The sequence below is a fragment of the Xenopus laevis genome, chromosome 3L (assembly GCF_017654675.1).
Source record: "Xenopus laevis strain J_2021 chromosome 3L, Xenopus_laevis_v10.1, whole genome shotgun sequence".
Lineage (NCBI taxonomy): Eukaryota > Metazoa > Chordata > Amphibia > Anura > Pipidae > Xenopus > Xenopus laevis.
The window spans coordinates 27,712,574-27,733,340 of record NC_054375.1 but is presented as its reverse complement, the minus strand read 5'-3'; the positions used below and the strand labels follow the sequence as shown (position 1 = coordinate 27,733,340).

The 20,767-nt window shown below is 39.3% G+C and overlaps 1 protein-coding gene across 3 annotated transcripts in view; it reads left to right on the top strand.

The window, feature by feature from the left end:
• Positions 1-20,767, top strand: part of LOC108710830 (vascular endothelial growth factor receptor 3) — a 189,567-nt gene that overhangs the window by 43,026 nt on the left and 125,774 nt on the right. The gene's annotated exons all lie outside the window — the stretch shown is intronic.

The following is a 20,767-nucleotide window of genomic DNA, read 5'->3' as shown; positions in this document are numbered from 1 at the left end:
ATAGATGTATCCCAGGTCCTAAGCATTTCAAATAATATATCCTTTATGTCTGTACCTTTAGTACTGCTGATAATAAATGCATATGCTTGAGTAATATCTAACTTAATGGTAGAAATGAAATCAAAGGTTTTGGCTTCTTTACGTAAGTTCTAAATGTAAACAAAAATATAACATAACTGTAAACGTAACAAGCAGCAATGTTTTGCATCACCTTAACCCTTTGCCTGCCAAGCACGTACGGCGTACGTGCTGGCAGGCAAATGCTCAGGCTGCCAAGAACGTACATTGTACGTTCTTTAGCAGCTGAGCGCTCTCTCTGCTTCGGCGGCTTTTGCCGCCTCCGCAGAGAGTGGGGAGAGAAGACAGCCCCCTAGGCAACGAGGCTGGGGGGCTGTCAAGTCGGATCTGCGACTCGATTGTCGCAGATCCGACTTCAAAGTAGCAGACGCATCGCATGGAGCGTCTGCTACTACACTCACCTTCTTCCTGCCTGCAGAGCCGCCCACGCACTTCCTGCTGCGCAGCAACTCTGCAGACACGCTGCCAGGACTCCTCCAAAGAAGACAGCGATTCTCCTGCTCCAAAAACGGTAAGTGCACGTTTTTTTACACACTTACCTGCACCTACACATACTTACAGTACATTTATGCATTTTAGTAAAGATTGGAATTTTTTTAAATTTTTTTTTTTTAATTTTAGCACACTTGGTCCCTTTTGTACAGTTATTTACACTTATTTACACTTATTTACATGTATTTGCACACTCAGATAACTTTTATTAGTGCACAAATATGTATATACAAACAGTTGTTTTTTTTTTTTTTTACGAATTCATTATACTGTTATCTTTTGTTTTTTTTGCCTAAAAACGTGTTATTTTGGCAGCGTGACTATTGGATAATCGATTTCGGCCACTAATTACGCTGTCAGAACAATTATTTTGTTATTTCATTGATTTACGCTATTTTTGTGGTTTTATTGCAATTTTATCCCTGCATTATTGTTCCCTATGTATCTTTAGTATCGTTTTGCTGTTTGGTGCTTTGGTATAGAAAGATAGATTTTACTTAGTTTGATCCGCCAAAATATGTGCTTTCCAAAAATATATGGGTTTCTGGGGGTCTTTTTACAGTTTGGGGGTCTTACGGCACATAACGTACAGTTAGGGTTCTCTTTTCTGCAGCTTAGTTGGCTAGCGTGAAAATTCATAGTTACGTTTTTCATTTGGGGTCCATACACAACACATACTTTGGTAAATCTATACATATTGGGCATCAAACTATTTATTAGACCTCTGACGTCCATATTTAGAGAGATTTTTCTTTGTACGTAAAACATTGTGTCCGATAAATGCGGCAAACTGCAACATTTTTAGGCGATTTTCAGAAATGTTGTAAAAACCTATATGTTTAGAAAAGCTTTGCAGTTTGGTAGTTTCGTGTAGAAAGACGTCGTTATCTTTGTTGGAATCGGCAGAATGTGTACTTTCCAAAAATGTATGGTTTTGGGGGGTCATTGCTGTTAGGAGGGTCTTGAGGCAAATAATATGAAGTCAAGGGTCTATGTTCACAGAAGGCGAATGGGCAGCGGAGAAAACTCATATTCACTATTTTTATTTGGGGTCCGCACATGCCAGCTGCCTTGGTATATCTATGCATATTGGGCATCAAACTGTTCAGTAGACCCTTGGCATCAATATTTATGGTGTTTTACAATTGTATGTAAGAAATTGGGTGAGATAAATGCGGCCAATTGCAATATTTTTAGGCGATTTTCAGAAATGTAAAAACAGTTGCTTTTATCGCCAAATTTAGGAAAGGCTTGCGACTTGGTACTTTGGAGTACAAAGACATGCATACCCAATTTGGATTCGCAGGAATGTGTACTTTCCAAAAATATATGGTTTTATGGGGTGAACGCACTTTTTTCTACCTTTGCCCCCCCCAAAACAATGTAAATGTGTTGATTTTGCAGTACCTGAAATGACAGACCATATGGGGGTCTTTGTTTTGGGGCCCCTATACGCCACGTGCTTGGGTACACCTATACATATTGGGCATCAAACTGTTCAGAGGACCCCAGGCTTTCATATTTGGGGTGATTTGTCTTGATACCTAAAAGTATGTGGGTAATACAATGCTGCAGGGTCGAAATTTTGAAGTCATTTTTGGAAATGTCCCCAAAATCACCAAATTTAGGAATGGTTTGCGGCTTGGTACTTTGGAGTACAAAGACATGCATACCCAATTTAGATCCGTGGGAATGTGTACTTTCCGAAAATATATGGTTTTCTGGGGTGAACTTACTTTTTTCTACATTTTCCCCCCTCAAAACAATGTAAATGTGTTGATTTTGCAGTACCTGAAATGACAGACCATATGGGGGTCTTCGTTTTGGGGCCCCTATACGCCACGTGCTTGGGTACACCTATACATATTGGGCATCAAACTGTTCAGAGGACCCCAGGCTTTCATATTTGGGGTGATTTGTCTTGATACCTAAAAGTATGTGGGTAATACGATGCTGCAGGGTCGAAATTTTGAAGTCATTTTTGGAAATGTCCCCAAAATCACCAAATTTAGGAATGGTTTGCGGCTTGGTACTTTGGAGTACAAAGACATGCATACCCAATTTAGATCCGTGGGAATGTGTACTTTCCGAAAATATATGGTTTTCTGGGGTGAACTTACTTTTTTCTACATTTGCCCCCCTCAAAACAATGTAAATGTGTTGATTTTGCAGTACCTGAAATGACAGACCATATGGGGGTCTTCGTTTTGGGGCCCCTATACGCCACGTGCTTGGGTACACCTATACATATTGGGCATCAAACTGTTCAGAGGACCCCAGGCTTTCATATTTGGGGTGATTTGTCTTGATACCTAAAAGTATGTGGGTAATACGATGCTGCAGGGTCGAAATTTTGAAGTCATTTTTGGAAATGTCCCCAAAATCACCAAATTTAGGAATGGTTTGCGGCTTGGTACTTTGTAGTAGAAAGACATGCATACCCAATTTAGATTCGTGGGAATGTGTACTTTCCGAAAATATATGGTTTTCTGGGGTGAACTTACTTTTTGCTACCTTTGCCCCCCCCAAAACGATGTAAATGTGTTGATTTTGCAGTACCTGAAATGACAGAACATACAAGGGGGGGTCTTCCTTTTAGGGCCCCTATATGCCACGTGCTTGGGTACACCTATACATATTGGGCATCAAACTGTTCAGAGGACCCTAGGCTTTCATATTTGGGATGATTTCTCTTGATACCTAAAAGTATGTGGGTAATACGATGCTGCAGAGTAGATATTTTGAGGTGATTTTTGGAAATGTCACCTAAATCACCAAATTTAGGAATGATTTGCGGCTTGGTACTTTGGCGTAGAAAGACATGCATACCCAATTTGGATTCGTTGGAATGTGTACTTTCCGAAAATATATGGTTTTCTGGGGTGAACTTACTGTTTTCTACTTTTGCCCCCCCCAAATCGATGTAAATGTGTTGATTTTGCAGTACCTGAAATGACAGACTATATGGGGGTCTTCATTTTAGGGCCCCTATATGCCACATGCTTGGGTACACCTATACATATTGGGCATCAAACTGTTCAGAGGACCCTAGGCTTTCATATTTGGGGTGATTTGTCTTGATACCTAAAAGTATGTGTGTAATACGATGCTGCAGGGTAGATATTTTGAGGTGATTTTTGGAAATGTCACCTAAATCACCAAATTTAGGAATGATTTGCGGCTTGGTACTTTGGCGTAGAAAGACATGCATACCCAATTTGGATTCGTTGGAATGTGTACTTTCCGAAAATATATGGTTTTCTGGGGTGAACTTACTGTTTTCTACTTTTGCCCCCCCCAAATCGATGTAAATGTGTTGATTTTGCAGTACCTGAAATGACAGACTATATGGGGGTCTTCATTTTAGGGCCCCTATATGCCACATGCTTGGGTGCACCTATACATATTGGGCATCAAACTGTTCAGAGGACCCTAGGCTTTCATATTTGGGGTGATTTGTCTTGATACCTAAAAGTATGTGTGTAATAAGATGCTGCAGGGTAGATATTTTGAGGTGATTTTTGGAAATGTCACCTAAATCACCAAATTTAGGAATGATTTGCGGCTTGGTACTTTGGCGTAGAAAGACATGCATACCCAATTTGGATTCGTTGGAATGTGTACTTTCCGAAAATATATGGTTTTCTGGGGTGAACTTACTGTTTTCTACTTTTGCCCCCCCCAAATCGATGTAAATGTGTTGATTTTGCAGTACCTGAAATGACAGACTATATGGGGGTCTTCCTTTTGGGGCCCCTGTATGCCACGTGCTTGGGTACACCTATACATATCGGGCATCAAACTGTTCAGAGGACCCTAGGCTTTCATATTTGGGGTGATTTGTCTTGATACCTAAAAGTATGTGGGTAATACGATGCTGCAGGGTAGATATTTTGAGGTGATTTTTGGAAATGTCACCTAAAGCACCAAATTTAGGAATGGTTTGCGGCTTGGTACTTTGGCGTAGAAAGACATGCATACCCAATTTGGATTCGTTGGAATGTGTACTTTCCGAAAATATATGGTTTTCTGGGGTGAACTTACTGTTTTCTACTTTTGCCCCCCCCCTAACGATGTAAATGTGTTGATTTTGCAGTACCTGAAATGACAGACTATATGGGGGTCTTCCTTTTGGGGCCCCTGTATGCCACGTGCTTGGGTACACCTATACATATTGGGCATCAAACTGTTCAGAGGACCCTAGGCTTTCATATTTGGGGTGATTTCTCTTGATACCTAAAAGTATGTGGGTAATACGATGCTGCAGGGTAGATATTTTGAGGTGATTTTTGGAAATGTCACCAAAATCACCAAATTTAGGAATGATTTGCGGCTTGGTACTTTGGCGTAGAAAGACATGCATACCCAATTTGAATTCGTGGGAATGTGTACTTTCCGAAAATATATGGTTTTCTGGGGTGAACTTACTGTTTTCTACTTTTGCCCCCCCAAAACAATGTAAATGTGTTGATTTTGCAGTACCTGAAATGTCAGACTATATGGGGTCTTCCTTTTAGGGCCCCTATATGCCACATGCTTGGGTACACCTATACATATTGGGCATCAAACTGTTCAGAGGACCCCAGGCTTTCATATTTGGGGTGATTTGTCTTGATACCTAAAAGTATGTGGGTAATACGATGCTGCAGGGTCGAAATTTTGAAGTCATTTTTGGAAATGTCCCCAAAATCACCAAATTTAGGAATGGTTTGCGGCTTGGTACTTTGGAGTACAAAGACATGCATACCCAATTTAGATCCGTGGGAATGTGTACTTTCCGAAAATATATGGTTTTCTGGGGTGAACTTACTTTTTTCTACATTTGCCCCCCTCAAAACAATGTAAATGTGTTGATTTTGCAGTACCTGAAATGACAGACCATATGGGGGTCTTCGTTTTGGGGCCCCTATACGCCACGTGCTTGGGTACACCTATACATATTGGGCATCAAACTGTTCAGAGGACCCCAGGCTTTCATATTTGGGGTGATTTGTCTTGATACCTAAAAGTATGTGGGTAATACGATGCTGCAGGGTCGAAATTTTGAAGTCATTTTTGGAAATGTCCCCAAAATCACCAAATTTAGGAATGATTTGCGGCTTGGTACTTTGGCGTAGAAAGACATGCATACCCAATTTAGATTCAGGGGAATGTGTACTTTCCGAAAATATATGGTTTTCTGGGGTGAACGTACTGTTTTCTACCTTTGCCGCCCCCCAAAACGATGTAAATGTGTTGATTTTGCAGTATCTGAAATTACAGAACAAACGGGGGGTCTTCCTTTTGGGGCCTCCTATGCCACGTGCTTGGGTACATCTATTCATATTGGGCATCAAACTGTTCAGTGGACCCAGGATTTTATATTTGGGGTGTTTTACATTGATACCTAATGATGTGTGGGAGATATGTTGCTGTAGAGTGGAAGCTTTGAGGTCATTTTTCAAAAAATTCACCAATTTCTATAAAACACTATAACTTTAGGAAACAATTGCAACTTGGTGGTTTGGAGTACAAAGATATTTCTACCCATTTTTGATTCACCAGAATCTGTTCTTTCTAGTAATGGGTAGTTTTCTTGGGTAAACCTACTGTTAGTGGAATGTTTGGCCTTGAAATCAAAAGTATGCCGTTTGGGGAGTGTTGCTTTGGAAATTTGGTTGTGTACTGCTTGTAGATTTTGAGCTATACAAGTGAGAAATCTCCATAAAACTATATATATTTGGTATTGTCGCGTTCAGGAGACATAGACCTTTCTAAATCAGCTGTGTTCTCGTACGTAAAATGAATGATGTTTCTGATATATGTGATTGTTCTTCGTGCAACATGATTTTTTTCATTTTATTTGACACTTAGAATCCAATATTTTTTTAGAGAAGTAGAATTACACCAAAATTCTTGCATATTGTGAAAGTTCAGGTTGTCCTGAAAAAAACAATATATTGTTTTCCTGGGTTAACTAAAAGACCACCCCAGGAAAGGCCCTTAAAGTGAAAGAGTGCAAAATATCTAAAAACTGCTTGGCAGTAGATGTTCGCATCTAGGACAAAACGGCTGGCAGGGAAAGGGTTAAACATAGATGTGAAAGAACTAGATTATCTTAATACTTCTGAAAGTGTACTTTTTCCTTCTGACTTTTTGCTTAAAAACATGACGTGTATTTTCATACTTTTGATAGAAAACAGCACTTCTTTGATATCCTACAGTGGCGTTTTCCTCATACAGCCAGGGTGACCTCTCTAGGGAGGACCAAGGCAATATTGTGTTTACATTAGTGCTGTAAGGGAAAACCTTTAAATGTTTAGTGAGCAAATTAGGAGAGAGAGAAGCAGAAAGCTAAATACAAAGTCTAAAGTATAGCACTAAAACCAGAATGTTACTCAGACAGGTGCCGTTTTGAAACAGGACATGATACACAGAAGCTATAGGTGTCATTTAAAGATATAATTTTAAACTATAATAAACCTGGATGTGATAAATGCCACAAAAAAACTGCAAAATGAAAGAAGATATTCTAAATAATGTTTTTGTATGAATTAAACATTTTAAAGTGAAGTCATAATAATTACAGGGCCCCCTTACTCTCCACCCCTTACTTACTCTCCACCACTAAAAGTGGCCATTCGCTGCACATTGTTCTGAAAAGCATTGTATGTAGCACAGTGGCAGCTGTCTTGCAATGACTCTTCCTAGCAATCTTTTGAAAGGTGCCAATTGGCATCAAATGTGCATGCTTGGTGTCAGCTGTTTCAAAGAAATGGACCTGATGCCATTGTTTCTGGAATAAGAACCAGACATTTAGAAAATATAAATATTCAGTCAGTGCTTCCATGAGGACTGTTTCGAAATGAAAGATACTATCCTGGGGGGGAGGTTCTAGTTGCTTACCTGGTACCATGGGCTGGCATGCCACATCTTCAAAAATACACCAGCCTGGGGTACTGTTTGCTAATCATTGAACTGTCATTTTATTGTCCTCTTAGATGCATGTGCCAAATCTAGTAAAGTGCAGAGTAAAGAAATGTCGGAAAAAGCTCTATATGACACATGTGCCCAACCAGGATCCACAGGGGATTTCTCGAAGACTAGCCATGGGACATTTAAACATGACCCCAGACTAGGGTATTAGGTAGACAACTAGAGTCATTGGGGGTTTCTAACAACTTGCGACCCCTAGTGATTTCACCTTTCCATCTATTAGAATTCCAAATGTACAACAATGTACATAAATGTTTTTGTCAGACAGTTGATTCAATAATCTAATGCCGTAAATAATTGTCTTAATTAAGATATAATGCAGACAGGGTTTTGTTTCAGCATGGTCGTACTCCATTGAAGCTTCATAGAGTGACTGTTTACAGGCAGTTTAATGTAAAGATGACCATGGACATCAACACAGCATCCAAATGTGATACAAACTTATTTCTGGGCATTAATATTCCTTTATATTACTGCCTTAGACTAAGTTCCACTCTCTGCCATACATATTGTAATATAACAATATCAGTACCCTACGTATTATGTGTTACTCCTGTTGATACTATGGATTCAGTAGACACTTTATATACTGTATGTACTCATGTCATATGCAATAGCTGCACCTATCCAGGGGCGAAACTACAGAGGAAGCAGACCCTGCGGCTGCAGGGGGGCCCAGGAGGTATAGGGGGCCCCATGAACATGAATATGAACATATATTGGTAAAACAGGACAAACACTGGATATGTTGGGGGCCCTAAAATTAATTTGCTGTGGGGCCCAGCAACATCTAGTTAAGCCACTGCACCTATCTATATACAAATATATGTATAGCAAATCTAGCTGGTTAACCTTGTTGTGTCAGGAAGAGACTGTCTTTTCTCCAATAACTTCTCCGCAGTAAAGGGAATGTTTTGCCCAGTAAGATATGAAAGGTAAGAAAAAATGTCACCAAGTTTAAAATTCTCGAAATAACAATATAAAAAGACTAATCACAGCTTGATAAATTCCCATTAGAAATGTTCCCATCTAAAGATAGAATAACAACTTTATGATGACAATGCCCTACCTTCCTTAACTTCCATGGTAATTGAATGTAGAATGAGAAAATTAGAAAACGATTGCCAATTATAGTTTCACTGGATAAAGCTTTAACATTATTTATATCTTGGTCTTTTTTTATGATCTGTAAACTTTGATTATATAATTGTAGTTTGGTCTAAGTACAGGTATGGGACCTGTTATACAGAATGCTCTTGTCCTGGGGTTTTCCTGGATAACGGATCTTTCAAGTACAATGCACTGTTTTATTATTATATTATGGATCCCATACCTGTAATAAGTATGATGCCATTCAACTGCTCAGTATTTTTCAGCTTAAGCCATTGATAACTCACTTAGTCCTAATTAGATGTCCACTGAGGTGGATGTCAATCTGGCACTATATGCAAGAGTGGCTAAACTGGGAGCCAGTTTTACAGATAAGTGAATGTTTAATGTATTTTCGAAAACTCTATGGACTTTTTAAGCCATACCTTCTTTACTAGATTGTTTATTACAAACCTCCAGCTGTTGAGTTATTAGGGTAATGAAATTTTTTTGCCTGATCTTAATCACCTCCAGCACAGGTGACAAAACATCAGAAAATACCTTTGCGTTGGTGATAGTGTATATGACTGGTGGTAAAAAATTTAAATTACATAAACACCAGTAATGGTCTTCTGCATTTTTTGGTGCTTAAAGGATTCAAATAATGTATCACCTGTATCACCTGTGATTCTCACACTGAAACCAATGCAAAGGTGCTTTCTGTTGCTTTGTTGTCCACAATAGAGGAGTTTAAGTACAAGCAACACATGTGCAATTGCCCTCATCGTTGTCAGCCAGTCTGCTGGTGGACAATACCTTATTAAGTACTGTATATTTGCCCATCTGTCTTACCATCCTGTTTCATTATCATGTTCACATAAAAACAGTCAATAATTCTGTCTCCTTTTTATGTTGAAACCTCTCTGCCTCATCTAAATTCGTGTATTCTTAGTTGTCGGGCTTCCTTACGGCACTGGAGGCAGAACTTCAATCATGGGAGATATTTTAATTTGAACCAGAGCATTTGTAGATGTCCCTCAGGGTATTCTTGTAATCAGTGTTGCCTACTGTGCCTTTGGAGGCCTTTATAACAGTGATTCTAAAAACAAATTTTGTAATCAAAAAAGTAATCGATTCTTCATGAAAATAATTTACATGGTTTAATGTAGAATGCGCCTTACTTTTATCATGGAGTGCAGAGTTTTTATGTCCATATACGCAGGGGAGTATCTATGTTTTTGCCTTCACCTGATTCCATATCAGTCTAAACTGAAAATGAATCAATGGTCTAAAAAGTGGAAAGGATAAGAAAATAAGCAAAGGCAGTTAATTTAATAAATAACAATATACATACTAAAATGGTGAAGAAGGTGTCAAAATGAATTCACATAACTTTCCAGGTGCACCACCCCGAGCCTTCAGCTAGGGGAGCGGATCAAACCATACTGTAGTGTTGTAGGGCAGGCAGAGAGCAGTTTTCTAAAGACCTGTGTAAAATTCAATAATAATTTATTTAGGTACACAAAAAAGTAGCTGTAAAGGTGGTGTTTTATAAAGCCAATTAGCTATACATAAAAATCTGTTTCTGTGTAGTCATTTTTGAGAGGTTTCATACTCCTACAGAGGCTTTCACAGAGCAGATGTTTCACTCAGTGTATCGAAAGCACTCTCACTGCGAAACTCCATTCAAATAACATATATTTTATAGGGGATTAGACTGTTTATTTTACTGCCAAAAGTACGGAATTTTCGAGCGGTCAAGCAGCATGGAGGGGAAAGTGGTCACAATATTTGCAAATAACTTGAAGCTTGCAGGTCCTGATTGATTTTTGTTTTGAGAAGCAACACAGCTCATAATTCTTTAATACAGCTCATCTGGATGATATTTCTCAATAAATACCAAGACTACTAAAACAAATGAAATTGAAAAAATCAAAAGGACTTCAGAACAATAAATGTTCACATTACAATATCCATTGAAGCCAACCCTGAGAATGTACTTCTGGGTTTTATACATTCTTCTGACCAGAGCTGTTTATACTGTGATGGAAATGGGGTAACTCTACTAAACCTGAACAGCGTGAAGCCCCACAGCACAGCAGATGTGAACCAAGTGTGGGGTATAGCAGGGAAAGATGTAGATACGTATTAGGGCTATATGGCAACAGTAGAGCAATATGGCTGCAGTAGGAAAGGATGGTAACAGTAACATTTTGTGTTGCCCAGCCTATAGCCCTTCAATTGTTGGTAAAGTACAGCATGGCAGTTTTGGCACAGGAGTTCTGCCCTACTTCTCTGATATAGCAGCCCTATGTAAAGTTGTTCCCCCAATCTAAGCCTTCCTTCTGGCTGATCTGGCCTCCTCCCCTGTAGAACCAGCATGTAAATATCCAGATCACTATATGCACATGTCCTTATCTGCCTGCAGCTGAGGCAGCGTGGGGTTATTTTACTTCAAATGTTGGGGTTAAAGTTCTCTTATCTGCCAGGGTGTATGGTCTGTCTGGGGGCACACAGAGTAAAATTTAGAATATACTGTAAGTATAGGGCCACTAATCCATCTGATAGAATAGTTGTGATAGAAACTAGGGTGAGATATTTGTTCCAGCACATAGGGTGTATAATATTGCTGGGGATTATATGGTAATGGAGTCTTAAAATATCTATTAATAAACACTAGTTAACCTTGGGGTTGGAAATATATATCATGCTTTGCATGTGCGTGAATACATGGGCTGGCCCGGATTTACAAAATTGCCGCTCCTAGGCCGGCTCTACTCATTGCCCCCGCTCCCCTGCCGGTGCTGTCCCCTTCGCTTCCCCTGTCCAGTACTGTTACCTCCACTTCCGGTTTCCCCCTGTCCAGCGATGTCCCCTTGCCTTCCAGGACCTTACGCTTTCTGTGTGTGCACATGCGCATAGCTTAATACTCGGAACAGCACTGCGCCGTCCCCTTCACTTTCCCTTGTCCAGCGATGACCCTCCCCTTCCAGGTGCCGTCCTCTTCCCCCTCAGTGTGTGCGTGCGCATGCGCACATCTTAACACTTGGGAACAGCACTGGAGACTGACGTGAGTCTCCAGTGCTAGTTACTGATGCGGCTGGGCCGCCCCTGAAATTGCGCCGCCCTAGGCCCGGGCCTATGTGGCCTTGCCACAAATCTGGACCTGCCAGTCCGGCCCTGGGCAGCATCCAGAGTCTCAGTGGGAGCAGGTCTCGGTTGGTGGGACCCACGAGGGCCAGGGCCCACCAGAGTTTTCCTGGTGTTCCGTCAGCCCAGTCTGACCCTGGAAGAGGGAACAGCTAGGCTAGCATTTGGACCCATAATTTAATAAGCAGGAGACTGGGTACACAATGGGGTATATTTATCAAAGAGTGAAGTTAGAGATCACCACAGTCCTCTAGAGTGAAATTCCACAACTCTCCATTCATTTCTATGGGATATTGAAAGGTGTATTTATCAATGGATGAACTTTTCACTTTCACCCATTGATAAATATGCTTTTAAAAATCCAAAGACATGAATGGAGAGTGGCGTAATTTCCCTCTAGAGGACTGTGGCTCCCTCTAACTTCACTCTTTGATAAATATACCCCAATGTCTGCCGGAAATTAATATAGCAGCTTTGATAAACAAGAAGACATGGCCACTCATTGTTGACGTTCACATTCGTATTTTAAGACACTTTATCTCCAGCATTTTCCGCAGCACTACACATGTAAGCATTAAAGCTTTGTTATACACATTTGGTTTAGCACAAGTTATGTTTATCAGTTATATCTATTGCAGTAAGAAAAAAAAAATCTAATTTTAAAGTGAATATTGGACCCTGAACCTAATTCATTAATACAAGAAGTGTTGCTTTGATATTACATATTTTCTATGAGAAATCATCTTGTTCAAGTGATTTTAGTGCTGCTTTTGCAGAGTGCCACCTAATGATAGGAATGTTTTCAACATGAATATAAGCTGCCATGTCACCTGATCTGGCAAGGTGGAAGGAAGTTTTCCCCTTAGACATCAAGCAGTGCTCCCAATGGTAACAATAACAGAAAAAAATGGTCGCCCTATTTGGATTTCATGTCTCCATCATTTATAAAATATGTTTTTTTTTATGGGGGAATGGATTCTGCTTTTGCACTGGATGTCATGCAGGGGTCAGATTAATAGCTGTCAATGATAAATATTGTTGAAGAGTTTTCTAAGAAAAATACTGTGCCTTGAGAAAAATTGGAAAGTAGGGAATAGAGAATTTAAATTCTCTTGGCAACTTCAATTGTTGAGATGTAACTTCTTCTTTCTAATATTATGAGATTTTCTAATGCAATACAATATTCCATGGAGACCTGCAATGGGGTAACACTCATGTCATATTATTTAGATTGAAACCATTAGTCGTTCTAGTCCTGTATTATTAGTGACCTCCTGATATCCCCCATAACAAATGTCCTGCCTGGACTAATCTTTCCAAAGTAGTGTTACTGTACTGCACCTGAGTACAGAGCAACGGGCAGCTGGGAATAATTCCTAATAGGAAATGCTAATAAAAACATATTAGGTATGCGTGCTTACACTGCGCACAACCCTGGCTCTAGAATTCCAGACATTCTCTGAAATGAGAATGACTTATTTATATCTAATCTGTGCATAAAAAACGTGATTTATTTAAAGGAAAACTATACCCCCAAAATGAATACTTGAACAACAGATAAATATTACCCTTTTACGTCTCTTGCCTTAAGCCACCATTTCGTGATGGTCTGTGTGATGCCTCAGAGATCACCTGACCAGAAATGCTACAACTCTAACTGTAACAGGAAGAAGTGTGGAAGCAAAAGACACAACTCTATCTGTAATTGGCTCATGTGACCTAACATGTATGGTTTCAGTGATGGAACTACCGGGGTAGTAGAGGGTGCAAGCGGGCCAGGGCCCGCACCCCCTCAGGGCCCCCCGGCAGCCCGTGCGCCACTAAAATGCGGGTTGAAAAATTACGTACGGAGGGGGGCGGGGCGGCCCCTCTAGTTACGTTACTGTATGGTTTGTTTGGTATGTTTGTGTGCACCGTGATTCATATGATCCCAGGGGGCTGTCCTTATTTTTTAAAATGGCAATTTTCTATTTATGATTACCCAATGATACATACTAATAAAAAAGTATATTATTATGAAAATGGTTTATTTACATGAAGCAGGGTTTTACATATGAGCTGTTTTATGGAATAGCTTTTTATAGAGACCAACATTTTTTGAGGGGTATAGTTTTTCTTTAAAGCAAAAGATTTGTACAATTTAATTGCAGCGAATTTATCAGCTCTACCACTGGCATCAGTTTATAGCACACGTATGGGACCCGTTATCCTGAAACCCATTATCCAGAAAGCTCCAAATTACAGAAAGACTGTCTCCCATAGACTTTTTAAATTTCCTTTTTATCTGTAATAGTGGAACTGTACCTTGTATTTGACCCCAACTAAGTTATAATCTCTATTGGAGGCAAAACCAGACTGCTGGGTTTATTTAATGTTTACATGATTTCCTAGTAGACTTAAGGTATGAAGATTCAAATTATGTAAAGGTCTGATATCTGGAAAACCCCAGGTTCCAAGCATTCTGGATAACCAATCCCATACCTGTACTATTACTGTTGCATTGTCTGATGAATAAAGTAATTGTTTTCTAGATTGGCATTATTGCTCCTAGACTTCTGTTCTTAGAACAAGTTATTTTAATGGAAGTACTACATAATATTTAAGAGGAAATGGTCACATTGTCTTTTCAATGTGTATATGAGTTATTTTAAAAAGATATATTACTTTTATCGAACAAACCTTCTTTTTACCCAGCAGAAGAACAGGATCTGCCTAATTCCAAAATTGTGAGTAATAATGACCTGATCCCCATGGACATTTTGATAAATTTGTTTGACTGATGATTGCATTGGACAGAGTCTATGGTCAAAGGCTTCTCAGTGATATATCAAATATAGGATACATTGCATGCCTTTCCTGGCCACAAATGTAATCTCTAAAGGTGGCCATAGACACACAGATCCGATCGTACGATTTTCGGATCGTGTGTGGCGTGTGCCGACATCTTTCGCCTGGCGGAGATCGGTCGTTTGGTCGATCGGTCAGGTGTGATTTTGACCCAACCGATCCCGCCGGAGCTCATGGCACATCGTAATCTGATCGTTTGGCCATACGGCCGAACAATCAGATTGACCCCGATATAGCAATGCCAACATCGCCAAACGAGCGGATCTTTGCATATATGGCCACTTTAATAAGTCAGATGTGTGGATTGGTCAGATCTGCTATGCTAGCATGACTACTGTGTGAAACAGAAATCTTGCTTAGAATCAGATTTTTTTTTGGATAACGGATCTTTCCGTAATTTGGATCTTCATACCTTAAGTCTAGTAGAAAATTATGTAAACAATAAATAAACCCAATATGCTGGTTTTGCTTCCAATAAGGATTAACTATATCTTAGTTTGGATCAAGTTCAAGTTCCCAGATAACGGATTGCATACCTGTAGTTGTAAAGTAGACTCTCCTGGGCCCCTGTGTACTTTTGGGTTCCTACCAGGCCCTCACCACTTCTCACCCCACTCCAGCAGGTACCAAGTCTGTTTCCCTTGTTCTTATACCCCTGTCCAAAATTACTATTATCTATTACAGGTTTGGGACCTATTATCCAGAGTACTCTGGACCTGGGCTTTTCCAGCTGAGATATTTCTGTAATTTGGATCACTACACTTTGTCTACTAGAAGAATAATATAAACTTTAAATAAACCCAGTAGGATTGTGTTCCTCTAATAATACTGACTTATCGCTACAAAGAAAAAATAAATATTTTTTTTAATTTAGAATTATTTGATTATAATGGAGTGTATGGGAGATGGCCTTCCTGTAATTCAGAGCTTTCTGGATAACGTGTTTCCAGGTAATCAATCATATGCTTGTAATAATATTCTAGAAGAAAACTCTGAGTTATATGTTTCTTGGTATTAGGTTGCAGCACATTGATTCACGTATTTCACTGCTCAGTACACACACCCACACACACACCCTGGGCTACTAAAGCTCCCCATAGACGTGACGATTCTTCTTGCCGAACGACCGATTTTAGGGAAGCCCGACCAATTATCGTGTGGTTAGTGGTATTCGAACGATCGTACATCTTACGATTTTTCAGCCGACATCTGTCGGGAAATTGATCGGCCAGGTCAAAAAATCTTTGTCGGTCCCAGTGCAATCTCTCTATGTTTGCAGGGCCAAGCAGGCAGCTCCCCTTTGTTTTCCTGGTAAATTGGTCTTTTTAGTTGATGGTAAATTCGTACGATCGTACGATCGTTCTGAGAAGATCGCGGTCTCACGATCAGGATCTGATCTTTTAAAAATCTCAACATCTATGGCCAGCTTAAGTCTTCTGAGTCATTTGTGGCCATATGGATAACAAAGATTGCTTTTGTCAACTGGAACATTCCATATTGAGTGCTATATAAAATGATGTGCTAACCCATGTAACATTTTCCAATGCCATGCAAAATCATCTAAGCCACAAGTATGAAAAGAAGTCCGTACCCTTTGCACAGCTTTATAAAGAAATGAAGATGTGTTTCCTCTATTTGAACCATTTGTAAAGAACAAATGGCAGACATTTGATTTTGCAGTTCCTCGTATTACACAATCTCAAATGCACAGGGTATTTCTAAAGGCAAATTAACATAAAAACAAAAATAACATTAGACTGCATTTCAGGGAAATAAGAAACTTTCTATATAGAATTAACTGATTTTGAAAGTTACCTATTTATGTTAGATGTAGCTTATATTGAATTTTAGTATCCATGATAGCCAATAAGCAGTTGAAAGAAAAGTGTTCTCATTTGCTTCCGAATAAAACCACTTCTATGATATGCCGACGATATGCCAAAGGTTTAAGAGCAGGGCAGAGTAAAACAATTACCCTTGGGTCCTAAACTGAGAGGGGGCACTTAGACTGAAAATGTAATGGGTTTAAGTACAAATAGCATTTGTTTGTTTTGTTTTTTAATATTATTGGATTTTATACTAGGAATGTTCAGCCTGTGGACCTAATAACTGGAGGGTCACAGGTTTTGAAAATCTTTTTCTTTTCTCATATTCGTGCCTCACTTGTCTTTCAAATACCAGGGTCCCAAACCCCACCCAAGCCCTAATCATTCTATTCAACTAATTTTTAACCTGCCATTCTAAACGGAACCTGCAATGTTCCTATACATAATTGTGTAGTTACTAAGCAATACTGCAATTTTGCATCAAATTCTTTTTAATGCATGGTAACGCTAATTCGTTTTGGGGATGATTTAGTCTTACCCTGGTGTCCCCTTTTGTTACATCTATGGAGCTACAAATTACAAAATTAAGAGTGTTGGTTGTCCTAACAGTGCAGAAATAGCTATAATGCAGCTTGAGGCTGCCATACAAGCCCATGGCTTCTACAACCCACATAACCAGGCCCGGATTTGCAGCGAGGCCCCAAAGGTCCAGGCATAGGGCAACAGAAATGAAAGGGCACCATGCTGTCCAGCATGCGTAGTCTGCTTGATTCTGGAGCATTAAATGCCAGAATCAAGCCATAACTCTAGGACTGCAAAGGAGAAGTCTAAGGGAGTCATAAACATGAGACCAGCAGTAAAATCCTATAATTAATCTAGGTATTCTTTATACTACTTGCCACATCTTATTTAATTACTACTGTATTTATTTAATTGTAATTTTAGCCTTTTTTAAAAGGTGCTAAATAATGTTACTTTCACCCCACAACTGGTTACTCAATGAAAACTGACTTTTTAATATTTTAATTTATATTTGTCGTGTAAATATTTGTCCATGCTACGTAATTTCTCTCTGCCAATGTGAAATAAAACATCAACCAGGGAATACCCTAATAGCAAAGGGTGATAAGAAAATGACATAAGACTTATTTGGTTTTACCAAGCAATATTTCTTAGCCATGGTATTACTAATCAAAGCAATTAAGACCTTTTGCTTGTGAGATGTAGCAGTACAGGTATAGGAGTTATCCAGAAAGCTCCGAATTATGGGAAGGCCATCTCCCATAGATACCATTTTAAAAATTCTAATTTTTATAATCTGTAGTGATAAAACATTACCACTGGTCATAGGGGACCATTTATTATATAAAAAGTCCCATATGCAGCAAAGTTTATACATCCTGCCTTACAGTTCATAAACACTGTATAGTTTCCCTTTAAAAGCAGGCATTCCAAGATGTTTTGCTTTGATGCTCAATTAGAAACCACTGAGCTACTGTGCAGTGTGTTATAAGGGCCACACATGCAGCTCATACAGGGAAATCCTTTGCACGTTACTCTGAGCCATTATTTGTAATGGTCACAATGTATACAGATGCTTTACAGTGGTCATTGCATTGCAGTTATTTAATTCACATAAGTCTCCTTCTATGAGTTCCAGTGTACTGTGATTAATAGGTGTTTTTTTCCCTGGACGTGCAAGTTTGGCTTTGGAAAATAGATTGTGTCTTACCTACCTTAGAAACAGATGTTTGGCTTTGGGGACACAGGGTTAACCGATGCTGCAGGTAATTTGCTAGAGTGGGAGTTTGAGTGCCAGCCTGCCATTCCTCGATTTTTATTGGAGGAGGTCAGACCTGGTGCATGGGAAAGGAAAAATTGGCAGCTGGGGCGGATGTCCTGACCTCCCTCCCCTTTCTTCCTGTCAGCCCTCCATCCCTGTTCTTTATTTAGCCACTATAATGGACAGGAGGAATCAGACAGCGGAATCTGTCACTGGCTGATAACAGATCAGGGACTCCTTTCATCATACGAGGCTGATCAGAGTTTGAATGTTTTCATTTTCTGTGGTTGAATTGATTCATGTAGTTAAGCTAGATTTATCTGCGGAATTTATATTGAAATATATTTATATATCTATATCTATATATATATATATATATATATATATATATATATATATATATATATATATATATCTATATATATATATATATATATATATATATATTTACTTGATCGATCGGTCCCTGAGGAAGGTCACTAAAGCATTTGAAGTGTTCAAGTGGAATACCACTTCAACTTACCAAAGGAAAATTAAAAATTAACTTAAAAACACAAAAATTATAACAATATCTAAGCACTGTGTTATTTGGCAAATATACCTGAGTTCCAATTTCTTTACTGGTATGATTACGTCCGGTGAGCTGAAGTGTGACCTATCAATAACAGCATTATTATGTGATTCCCTGTATGCAAGTTATATCATGGTGTAAAAGAACCCTGAAAATCAGACCACCTCATGGCAGATGCTAGTAGTTGGGTTGCCCTTTTCTGTAACAAAAGAAAACAAGGGAGCACTCTGAGTGTGATAACACACACAAAGCTTTATTGAAATCTTCAAAATGCACTTACAAAAGATCAGATGGTGAAAGTCATGAAAAATCAAATCGCCTTCTGCCTCAACCGCTGAGCCCAAAACATGTTTGATTCTTTATGGCGGGTTACCATTACAGCTTTGTGTTTGTTATCACACTTGGAGTGCATCCCTGTTTTCTTTTTTTTCAGATTCCCTGCTCCACAAGGGATAGGAAGTGACGCGGCATTCACAAGTTTGGGAGTAGCTGATCTGTTTTTAGAAGTTAGCGATCCATTACATTGAATACAGGGCATCTTGTGTACAGCCTGTTTGGTGTTTTGATTGCCCTTTACTGGTTATGGAACCTATTTTTCTTCCTTTTCCTATTTCCTTTCTCCCCTTTTTCTTCCATCATGTGGATTGTTGGAAATATGTACAACTCCTCTTAAAAGACATCCTGGTAGGGTTGCCACATTTTCTTACCTTGGAATTCGGACAGGGGGCAAGTGATGCAAAGAGGCGGGCCGGTGACACGAAGGGGCAGTACTGCAAAGTGGCTGGCTAGGGATGCGAAGAGACTGGCCAATGATGTGGCGGCTTGTGATTGCCCAAATTGCTCAGGAAGCAGGGGACAGGCCTGCCCAGTTATCAGACTTTTGAAAACAGGGCAGGGATATTCAAACCGGACAGCAGGTTTAAAAATCTGACTGTCTGGTTCAAAACAGGACAGGTGGCTATCCTACATCCTACTGGAAATGTTACTAAAACTATTGAAAAGAAGTATAGCACTGTTGCACATTAAATACTTGTTCATTTCTCAAAGAAACATTTTAAACCAGCTTGTGTGTTTTGCCAAGCTCAGACTGGTCTGAAATGTCAACAAGTTTTTGTATAGTTTATCCAGAGGTGTGGAAAGAAGGACGCAACTACAGGATTCCTGCTAATGTGCTATTTATTAGCCACACAACATATTTCGGACAGCATGTGTCCTTTCTCAAGTGTGAACACAAGTGAAAAGCATACAACATATAAAGCCACACAGTGGAGTAAAAACACACCCACTTCCACCTGGCACCTAACTTAGTAACAATTAGGCACAGAAATAAGATGCACTGTGTTAGTGTCAATATAAATATATAACGTTGCAAAATGTCATACAGATACCGGTTGACTCTGAAAAGGATCCTGATAGTTAAAGAACATAACATTTAGACTGTGATTAAAATATATAAAGTGCATATCCATATATAAACAGTAAAAACCGTTTTAAAATGATTAAAACCAATAGAAACTTGATATAAGGAGTAAGAACTGCCCACACAGGGCCTACTTACCCTCAGACGCATGCAGCCTTACATAATAACAATATATATGCTGTCCCTGCCCAACTTTAAATACAAGGCAATAGCTCTTACCCTTGTGTGGAAAACGTAAGTTTTCAAAATCTGAAAAGAGAAAATTGTATTAAAATGGATTATAGGAACGGTGTTAAGCTCCAATGGTCATTTAGACCCATAGGTAGCAAAGTATTCATTCTCTTAATCCATTTAGCCTCTTGTTGAAGCAATAATTTCTGTAAATTGCCACCTCTTTTTGGCAATGTAATGTTTTCGAAAACTAGCCATTTTAATTGCATATGGTTATGTCCCAGCGAGGCAAAATGCCTTGATACAGGTGTATCAGATTGAGTACCTGCTTTAAAATTTCTAATATTGCCCCTGTGTTCCTTAAT